Here is a 10,805-nt window from a genome sequence, read left to right as displayed (position 1 = left end):
CCCAACTATTTCAGAATAACCTGCTTAATGTCTATGTAATATATTGTCATGGTCTATTATTGGAAGAACAGCTAAATGTAACATCGTTGACTTCTTAGTAGCACTTACACACTTTCTAACTAGCTTAAAGAAAGACTAACAAGTTCATGATTATTGTACATGTTTTTATGACCCAATTCTCTTAAAACCTGGTTAAAAAAAAAAGAAAGTAAATTCCAGAGTGTTCAGATGTGTGAAACAAATGAACCTGACTGATCTGGGTATTTTCATTCTGGATAGGACAGCTCACCACGCTGACGCAATGTCAGACAAATTCACACCGGTACTGCTAGCAGTGAGATCTTCTCTTTCAGGGTCTCTTAATTCTTTTCCACCTCTTTTCAGATTTCTCCAATTTTGAGAGCATCTTTCCAACCCCACAACTCCTTTCTGCCTATTAATAGTTTCCTTTTTGCCTGTGTCTCTAACCCTTCTCTAAATGAGAGGTCTGTAAATGATTTGTTTGTGTACACCCTAAAAGAATTTTTCTAACTACATTTTTAAGATGACACCTAAATTTCATCAACATCTGTTCAGGTTGTTACAAAGGATGTACCACCTGATAGTCTGTGCACTCTGCTGTGCATTACCTATATTTTCATCACAACTTTCTTGCAAGAGATTTAGGGGATTGTGCTTATGTCTGCCAGATGAACTCAATGGCAAAGCAGTCCTCACGGCCAACCCAATTAGCCAAATCATACTCACTTTCTGATGGAGAAATTCTAACTCTATTTTCCAATTCAAATGAGTATGTTAATATGTCTCCCCAGGGCAACTAATTCATTTCTGAAATGTCATCCTGTTAGATGGATGATGAGTAGGTAGATGGATTCTGACACTACATACATGCATGGAGGCTTGCCGGGAGTTTGCCATGGGACAGAATAGTGCTCTGCCCACTTTCAATATCTCCCCACCATGTTCTTTTTTGTTTGTTCTCCTGGGACTGTAGTTTGGGAGAAATGCCTCTCAAATTGTCCCCATTCTTTAGAGACCCAGAGGATATTTAGACCCTGAGGAAATGCTCCATCCGTGGGAGGGGGATGGGTGAAAGGATACCTTTTATTTTAAAAGTGTGAGAAGGACAACTGTGAAGGGATGGTGGGACAGGGAAATGAGAGGTGTGTTCTCAGGCTGGTGAGTTTTAGGAAAAGGTGCACATGAAAGTTGAGCATCTGAAAATCAATGGCACTAAAGCCGCCTGCAACTTCATAACTCCTGAAAAGTCTTCAGGCGCTCCCAGAAGGATGCACACCACAGCGTGAAGATGGCTGCTCTTGATCAAACACACAAGCCGGGGTTCATTCTGGGGCAAGCAGTGAGAAACGCTTGCTGTGCCAATATCTGCCTCTGTTCCTCTAGCCACCACGAGAGACCTCCCCAAGGGTGACTCACTCATTTATTCACTCAACAAACACCCTTTTTATGTGATGCTCAGCGCTATGTGTGCTCTCTTGGCTTTGCATTCTAGGGGTCATCTTGAATAATCACTGCCATCAAAATATGGAGACTCTATCAGCCCTCATTTGTGACAACTTCTTGTCATAACAAAACCAGGGTGTGTACAGACAGCAACTGGTGACTTGGTTAGAAAAATTTACATAGGGTATTTCCAGATGCTTGAGCCATCTAGATTCCAGATTCAAAATAAAAGAAAATAAAAGAGGTGGGAGGGGAGCCTGAGGGAAGAGGTCATATCCTAAACTCATCATTAAATTGCCAGGAAGTGTGAGTGATGAAAATGGCCAGGAAATAAGATCCTTTGGTGAATTGGGATCTCGCTAATATTTAATTGGGTCTCCAGTGAGACATTTAAATCTATGGGCAGCTATCAAGGGTGAGAATTCTACTCTAGTGGCCCCCAAATGATTTCACCTTCACTTTCATTTTAGTGATGGAGGAAAGCCAGGACATTTGCTAAAATATTTGAACTGTGGGTATGTGTTTTAAGGCCTGCATGTGTGTGGTAGTCACCACTGAGGAAATTCAGAGCTTGATGATCTCTTTCAGCACATCGGTTACCAAAAACCAGGGCAGCCACACTGGAGCTCTGGTCACCCTTGTACATGCCCTGGATTACTCAGTTTCTTAAAACAGTTTTTTTCCAAGAAGGATGACTAGGAAATGACCATCTTCACTTTTTCTACAAGTATTTATAAACCTCCTTAAGGCTGAAACCTAGGTGCTTTCAAATAAACAAAAATAGTTTGCAAAGCACTCCATAGCCTCTGCACTCCAAGCCCCCTCAAAATAAACGAAAAGGTAAAATACTATGTGTGTGTGTGTGTGTGTGTGTGTTTTCTAAATTCCACATCATCACAGGCTTGCGGACCAGAGCCAGATAAGAAAATCGCTGGACAGCAGTGGGTAGGGAGGGTGGAGAGGGATAACATGGGGAGAAATGCTGGATACAGTATACACCTAAAGTAAAATTTTTTTTAAAATACAAAATTTTTTTTAAAAATGAAAGAAACTCAAAAGTATATTTTTGAATAAATGTTTAAATGAATAAACAAAAAAAAAAAATAGGAAAGAAAAGAAAATCACACTGGACCAGGAGGAAGGAGACAAAAGTTTTAATCTCAGGTTTATTATGGGACCAAGAGAGTTTTGAAAAGGGTTAGGAGCCTCAGCCCCACACTTGCCATATAATCTTCGACGAGTTACTTAACCGCCCTTGGCCTCAGTTTTCTCATTTGTGGAGGGACGAGCCTACCTCTCAGTGAGCTGCGAAGAATCAAACGAGATCAGGCATGGTAAGTGCTAAGGCTCACAGTCATATTTGCTGTTACTGTTTGTGGCATGGGACAAGTAAATGGCTCCGTGTCTCCAGACCCCTACTTCCTCCTCTTCTCTGTCCATGTAGAAAAAAAAAAAAAAAAAACAGAAGCACATTTTCTTGTTTTTAAAATGTAAGTTTTACTAAAAGGCAAACGGGTCAATGTCCAATTTCCTCCTCCATTAAATTGCAAGTGTCTTAAAGCCTGGAACCAGAATCTTCCTTTAGCATTCCACCCCCAGCCCCCAACCCTGATCCCCTCCAATGCCTGACATGGTAGACACCAATAAATATTTATTGACTTGAATTACCTCTACATTTAATTTTGCGATAAGGGAGTAAATGAGTGAGACAGTTTTTGTGGGGGCGTTAGGTGAGTCTGGGAATCTGTTTGAGCGAGAGTAGGTGTGTTTATTAGTGATTTAGTGAGGGGAAGGGGGATGGCTGCCCATGGGTATAAACATTTCTGTAATTACTGAAACTGCTTTAACTGACCCAAGACTTCACAGGGACATAAATCTCTGTCTAGCAGACAGAAATGCTGTTATTTAAAAAAAAAAAAAAAAAAAAAAAAAAAAAAAAGAACTTATTCAACCAACCCGCAAATGAATCAGATTTTGAAACTGATCTTCCAGAGATAAATTTGTGTGAGGAGAAAATGAGTTGCACTTTTTCCATCTTTGCCCTTTCTTGTCTTTGTTTATCAAAAACATCACCTAGAAGAGGACTTTTTCACACTTCAGAAAACAACTAAAACCAACCCCTGCTTTTCTGTGGGGTCTCCACTTATCTCCTCTGTAAATAACACCAAGTACAGATTAAGCCCTTTGAGACAAGCATGGCTATCCAAGAATCTACTTCAGAAACCTAAAATTAAAAGCGAATCTAAACAGTGGATATTCATTTATATATGCATTTTAAATCAATGAAAGAAAAAATAAAAACACTAAGTGTTGAACCTGGCTCGTGGATTTGTGATGACTCACTTCAAGAAAATTCTCAGAGAGAAAACGCACCTCACTTCTACCTCTAGGAAATTCCCTTTCCTTGGGAATGAAAATCTCAGCTTCCACGCTCTCAGATCTGGGGACCCATGGCATGGGGAAGTGGATCTGTCACCCCACCTTGAAGCTGCAAACCCTAAGCCAGGCCAGTGCTTTCTTTCTAACCAGATCCTATTTTTCTATCTGAACGATTTTACGGTGGGGGCTTAAGCAACTTCCTACATTCCTGTTGTTGCTCTTAATTTCTTCTACTTTGACTGAAACCCCTACAGGGAAGCTGTAAAGAAAATAGAATAAATAAAGAAGGAAGAAAATGTTTCTCTTCTCTTTCCTCCCTAAACCCCCTCATAAACATCCCACCCCAGGTCACAAAATGTATGGCCAGCGTTAAGCCGTGGCAGTATTTTGACACAGTGCACAGTCCTTTTCTCCTTCCTTTTCCTTTGAGGTTCATCTTGCAGCCCAGGGCTCTGTTCCCCTGCCAACTTGGTGGGAGTGTTTAGTGACTGGAAGGCTGTGGCCTGCTCTCCCCAGAACTTCACACTTCATTTTTCCATATCCCTAGGAGCAGCAGCAAATATTTCACCAGCCTGGTTTGCCGGCTACTGCCATAAATCAGACTTAGGCCTCAAAAAAAAAAAAAAAAAAAAAAAAAAAAGCCAGGCCTGTCAAGGCATTAAGCTTTTATTTTCTGACTCGATCCAGTGGTAAATGAGAGCTTGTCTTTTCCTTTAAAAGTGTAAAGGGATTTTTAAGGATTGTCGCTGGATGGCTGCCAGCTACGAAAGATACAATACAGAGCGTAACTGGTTAGGAGAGATTTGAAAAAGTCTTAAGTATGAAAAATGTCTTTTCTTAAAGGTTTTTCAATGAAATGGGAAACAGGGCTTAAATTTCATAAAGGCTTAAAAAAAAAAATAAGACCCAAACTATTCATGAGAAAAGCATTAGGAAATGGAAGAGTCGCGCTCTTTGAGAAATATGAGTTATACTCTGCCTGCTCTCTGCCATTGGCCTCCTTTCTTCCTCCCTCTTTCTCAGTGTACACAGATACTTGGGCCGGTTCATTAGTCAGTTCCTGCCATCATTACTGACGATATGACAGCAAGAACAAACAGACTGGACAGTTTTATGTGCTGTATATTAATTGCTTCATAATTTAGGCCTGCAAACCAGGACAGTGAGGCAAGTCTACTTGGAAAACCCCCTGCTTGAAATTCTAAGCAAGTTTGTAAGGTGCGAATCATGCCTATGAGATCACTTCTGAATATTTCCCCTGGTTGAGTAATCAAATCTTAAACTCCAAATGCTGAAAGCCAAAGCCTTCTTGCAGTTGGGAGAGAGATGGAGTTAAAATAGGTAGGTATCGCACCAAAACACCATGTCCAGGAAATCTGGAAAAAGGTGCAAGAAACCAGGCTAATATCAGGCCCTAGGTGTAGAAAAACAGTCTGCTTAGATTTTGTGATGTGTCATGTTTCATTGAGGTGCACATTTAATTTCAGTAAAATGCAATTAAATAAGAGTAAACATAATTTTTCCTCTGCCTAGTCTGGGTTGTTGCATACACTTGCAGCCTGGGGTCACAAGGAGGTGTGGGAAGTGGAGGAAGAAATCACTAAGGAAAAATAGTGAACCTCTATTTACAAAGGTTTCAAAGTAGCATTTAGATCAGGCTGACACCAATCAAGACAGTAACAGGGCCGTTTAGACAAGGTGATCTGATTCTGTAGTCAGGAGAGCTGGGAATGAGGTAAGGGGGAGTGATGGGAATGCCCAATGGGATGTGGAAAGCAGAGATCAAAAATGAATAGAAAGGAGTATCATTATAAGGAGGGTTGGGGGAGGAACAGACTGCCACCGCTGACTCTTCAAGGACACCATAGACCATTTACCCTAGTGGTGAAGTTATTTATGAAAACCTCTCACACTCCAACCTCAAGCTGGTTATTTGTGCTAAATCTCGGTGTTCTCAAGGTGGGGCGTTGTTTTCCTGGGTGTTGCTCTTTCTTCTTGAAGGAGTTCAGAAGAACCTGAAACCAGACTTTCCGGCCTAACACAGTTCGAGCAATGGCCGAATCTTAGTACAATCCCAGATTGGATCCGCTTCTGAAATGCATTGCAACTGATCTCCCTCCACCACTTCCAACCTTTCGGGACATGGAGCTGAACTATGGGTGTCTGAAGCCTCTCCAGGAGCACATCTCACCCCCAGCCTCTCACTCAGGGATCTATCCCACCCTTCCATTAGCTCTTCAACTTGCCGAGGTCTCTCTTGCCTCTGGTCTTTTCCTTCATCCTATGACATTACCCCCAAAAGTCTGCAAATGGTGGTCCATGGACCAGATCTTCCCTGCCCACTGTCTTTTCATGGCCTACAAGCTAAGAATTGTTTTCACATTTTTTAATTTTTTTTAATAAGATAAAAAGAAGAATACTTTGTGACATGTAAAAATTGTAGGAGATTTAAATTTCAATGTCCTGAAGTTTTATTGGAGCACAGCCATGTTTACTCGTTTACATATTGTCTCTGGCTGCTTTCACAGTATAACAGCACAGTGGAGTAGCTGTAACAGAGATCATAGGACCTGCAAATATTAACTATCTGGCTATTTACAGAAAGTTTGCCAACACCGTGCTGTCCCTCCCCTGAGCAACCACATCACACTGAGCCTGACTGACCCGTCTTCTTCCTTGATATCACCTTTCAGACTCACTCCCAGGCTAGCTGTTCCTGCCTAGAACACACTGCACATCTTCATGCATAGTGAATATTTTGTACATTGGATTCATTTTAAAATGGTTTGTATTCAAACTACAAAATGGCAAAACTACTGGATGAAAACATGGTAAAACTCATCAATCAATCATAAAAAATACCCTAATTGAAATCTGGAATAATAAATCTAGAAATGTTCGTAGTGGTTATCCATAAGTAGTGGTATTATGGGTGAGTTTGACATACTTTTGATTATCAATATTTTATACATTTTCATAATGTGTATTTTCTAGATTTTCTCTATAACGTTCCTGTTCAAAGAAGAGCTAATGGAAGGATGTGATAGATCACTGAGTGAGAGGCTGGATTGTATAATGTTTCATGTTCTGAATTTTCTATAATATACATTCTATAATGTATATTATTTTAACGGAACTTTTACAAAAATGTGTATTGAGCACCTTTTTCATACAAGGCACTGAGCTAAGCACCACGGAATATACACACGTTTTGCCTGTTTGGGTTGAGTATTCAAGAAAGTAACTATCATTTGCTGAGGAAACGTGTTTAGGTATTACTAGATAATATATATGTGTCTACGCCTACGAGCCTCTTTTTCATTCCTTCTTCCCAGGGTTGTCCACTTACTGTAAGTCGTTGAATATGTCTATATCTTTTTAAAAACTGGGGTGAACCTGTTTTACTTTACATTGAAGGTATTCTGCTATAGTATTATCCTTTTATTTTTACACCCTTTAAAATAGTTTTTTTGTTGTTGTTAATTTCCCAAAAACGTTTTGGGTGATCTTACATGAGGTCAATTGCCGGGTATGTTGTGGGCTTAGCTGCCATTGTGAGTGGTATTTCATGTTCTATCATCATTTCTCGATGGTAACTGCTGGTGGATAATGAATCTTGAACCTGGCAATATAAATAACACAACGAAGGAAACTCTTACTGATCTGTGCTGCAATCTGTGGAGTTGGGAGTCTGCACCTGTGGTCTAAGAGGCTGGGGTAGGGTGTGGCAGGGTGAGAGTGAGGGGGAACATCTCCATCTCTCACTGATGGTGCGGTCCACGCTTTTCATAACTGAGACCTCTGCAGGCCTGCTGCGTGTGCACCTGGTATGTCCTGACACCACACCACTGCCCTACTGACTACCCAGCACAAGCCCCTGCTGCAGGAGCGGCCACCCGCCTACGACCTGGTGGCCAGCCAGGGCGACTTCGCGTGCGGCCCGCACAGCTACAGCACCATCCCCGCGGTGCCCCCGCCGCCGCCCCGCCCCTACCTCATCACAGGGATACCCACCCACCGCCCCAGGGTCTACAACATCCACAGCCGGCGCCAACTCCATCGTGGTCGTGGGAGGCTGTCCCGTCCACAGGGTCGGGGTGCTGGAGGACGCTTGACCTTCCTGGGCATCTTCCTGGCCATCATCCTGTTTCTCTTTGGGTTCATCTGCTGTTTTGCCTTGAGGAAGTGAAGATGCCCCCACTGTGGCGCCACTTTCGCTTAAAGGGAACACCAGGCCCGACTTTCCTACACCCAGCTCTGTTTTTCTGATGTAAATGTCGTGTACAACAGTTTTATCTGACTCAGCTTCAGGTCTGTTTTGGAAAGCGAGGTGGGACCGGTGTGGCACACGCCAGCTGCGATTTCCAGAGCGTGGAGACGCAGAGCTGCTGCTCCCGCTGGAGGCTCATGGCAGCTCAGTAAAGCACTACTTTTATTTTTGCAGTCTTTAGTTTGAGAAAGGTGAGAAATAATGTTTTCAATAAATGAGATTCATACCATTAAAAAAAATACTATCCAGCACTGTCCACCAAGTAAGCCATCATTTCCTTTAAAAATCCCTGAACTTCCTCATGTCTTTCTACAGAGTCTCACAGAGGCTCTAAGCCCATAATCTTTCCTCCTATAAATACATTGGCAAGAAGCAGCCCTGGCTCTGCCCTCTCCCTCCTCAAGTAGCATCTGTGCCCTCCGAGCTATCCTGGTAGGTTTAAGATGGCCTCCAGCATCGACAGACAGTATTGGATAGAGTTCATTATTCCAGGACACACCTATCAGTTCAATCACATCTGAAGAACTAAGGAATGATCTGAGCATCAGCGGTTTCAGGTCTTGGCTGGTCCCTTTTACCATCACCCCCATCACTTCAGCTAAGTCACTCCATTGTTGTCGTAACTTCTCAGCTCTCCCAGTGATTTGCTGAGTACGTCATTCTGGCAGGTGAATAATGAGCTGGACAATATAGGCTCTTTGTCCACACCCATGTAGTGTTGGGAATACGTTCTTAAGAGCTTTTTCAAAAGATTCTATCTAGGTAGTCAAATCGTCCTTAGCTAATGTTTGTGCAGGAATAAGAAATGCTAGCTCTTACAAGCTGGGTTCAACTTTTCCTTCATTGACTTATCTTCTAAGTGCAGTGAGTCATCCAGTTCCTTCAATAACTAGAGTAGTGGTTCCTGATCACCTGGGAGCTTAGAACAAATACCTACATCTGGACCCCACCCCAGAGAAACTGAATCAGAATTTCCCCATCTGCTGTGCCAGGAGTGTCATGTTCTGCTCTCTGAGACCATGTAGAATACATGGGTGGGGGGTGAAGGAGTCGGGTAGAGAGCCTGTCCTCCGACCCCACCTCTCTCTAACCACATCTAAGTGAGAAACCACAAAACCAAGTAAACAGGCAACTGAGGGTTGATGCAGTGATTGGAAGAGGCAGGGGTGTGGGGTGAGGAGAATGGATGAGGACAGGAGACCACGTCTCATTAACAGAGTCTTCCTCAAACTCAGAGCTCACACTCCACAGTGGAAGGGACCTTTGGGTGCCGGGGTGAGGAGCTGACACTGCCCTGGGAAGTACTGTGCCCTGACAGTGTCCAGGCTGGAGAGCCCTCAGCACCCTTTCTTCCTGCAGCCTCCAGGCGGCCCTCCCGCCCCTCCCTGGTGCCACCCAGGCTTGCACGCGCACTTCGTCATCACCACTGCTGCCTGTGCTTCTTGGGTGTTCCACCCAGCTCTGGTCTCTGACCCAAGTGAGGGGACTGACTTCCTGCCATGCCACAGCTGCAGCAGCCCATTTCTGCAGAGAGCAGCAGGGGGGCCACGGGGCCCAGGAGGATGTGTATCCAACAACTATGGGTGCTGAGTGTTCATTCTGGGGGAACTTGGGGTGGGAGAGTTTACTCTCTGGGGCATTTCTGAGAAAGGGGGAAATTGGCATTTGGAGGCCTTGTCTGACACCTTCACCACAGTTACCAAGAAACAGAAAGAACATTGCTTCCATCTCCATTTTCCTCGTGAAGTGACTTTGCTTTCCCCACTCAGATCCTCTTTGCATTCTCCCTCATAATAATAAATGCCTTTTATGGAATGCTGGCCAGGTACCAAGTGCGTTTCATGTGCTGTCTTCTGTAATATTCTGTTTGTACATGAAGAAACTAGGGCCGAGGGAAATGAGACTCAGCTTGTTAGTAAAGTAAGAGGTGGTGCTCAAAGGGCCTGACCATCATTAACCAAATCCGTCAGAACTCAGAGCCACATGGACAACTCTGATGGGAGCAGCATAAGCGACAGTTGGGAGCACCACGGACTTTGGATCAAACAGCTACTTAGCTCTCCAACCTCCAACCTCGTCTGTAAAACAAGACAACAGTACCTACTTCATAGGGTTGCTGAGGAAATAATGCAGAAGGAGCATTTAGGACCAAGTCAGGTATAGCATAGGAGCTTCATAAAGTAGCCATTTTATTATTAATCTTATTCTTAGTTTTAGAAATATAACTGCCCAACATTCACTCACTCATTCAGTGAACATTGATAGATGGCCCTGTACCCGTCACCAAGGTCCATCTGTGAACCAAAAATCAAGTGCTGCTATCAGTTGACGGGTTCATTCTCTCCCTAGTTGGAAAGCTCACTGTGGAAAGCAGGTCACCATTGGAAGGTTGCCTGGAAATTGTGGGATCCTCAGAGGACAAGGATGAGTGTTTTGCATTGAAGTGGTCACTTCCCTTCAAGAGCCTTTGAATACTGGAACCAAGGCTCAGGATGGTCTGTCCCATGGACAGGAGGATTGTGGGGAGAAGACAAATCCATATTGAGAATCTTCAGGTAAGATGCCTGAAACTTATGATGCAGAAAATGCTTGCAGAAGGCACTTGAGATGCTCTCAGGGGGCATGAAGTCAAAGTATTCAATAGCACCGACTGACACATGAGCGAAGATACAGTCCTGTGCTGAAAAACTCC

General features: G+C 43.4%; 1 pseudogene; it reads left to right on the top strand.

Annotated features, from left to right (window-relative positions):
* Positions 1 to 301: 301 nt before the first annotated feature.
* On the top strand, positions 302 to 8,122 carry LOC101034585 (membrane protein BRI3 pseudogene; annotated as a pseudogene).
* The last annotated feature ends 2,683 nt before the right edge of the window (positions 8,123 to 10,805 follow it).

Source organism: Saimiri boliviensis, chromosome 4 (assembly GCF_048565385.1).
Source record: "Saimiri boliviensis isolate mSaiBol1 chromosome 4, mSaiBol1.pri, whole genome shotgun sequence".
Taxonomy (NCBI): Eukaryota; Metazoa; Chordata; class Mammalia; order Primates; family Cebidae; genus Saimiri; species Saimiri boliviensis.
Note: the sequence above shows the minus strand (reverse complement) of the source record. Positions and strands in the feature narration are given on the sequence as shown.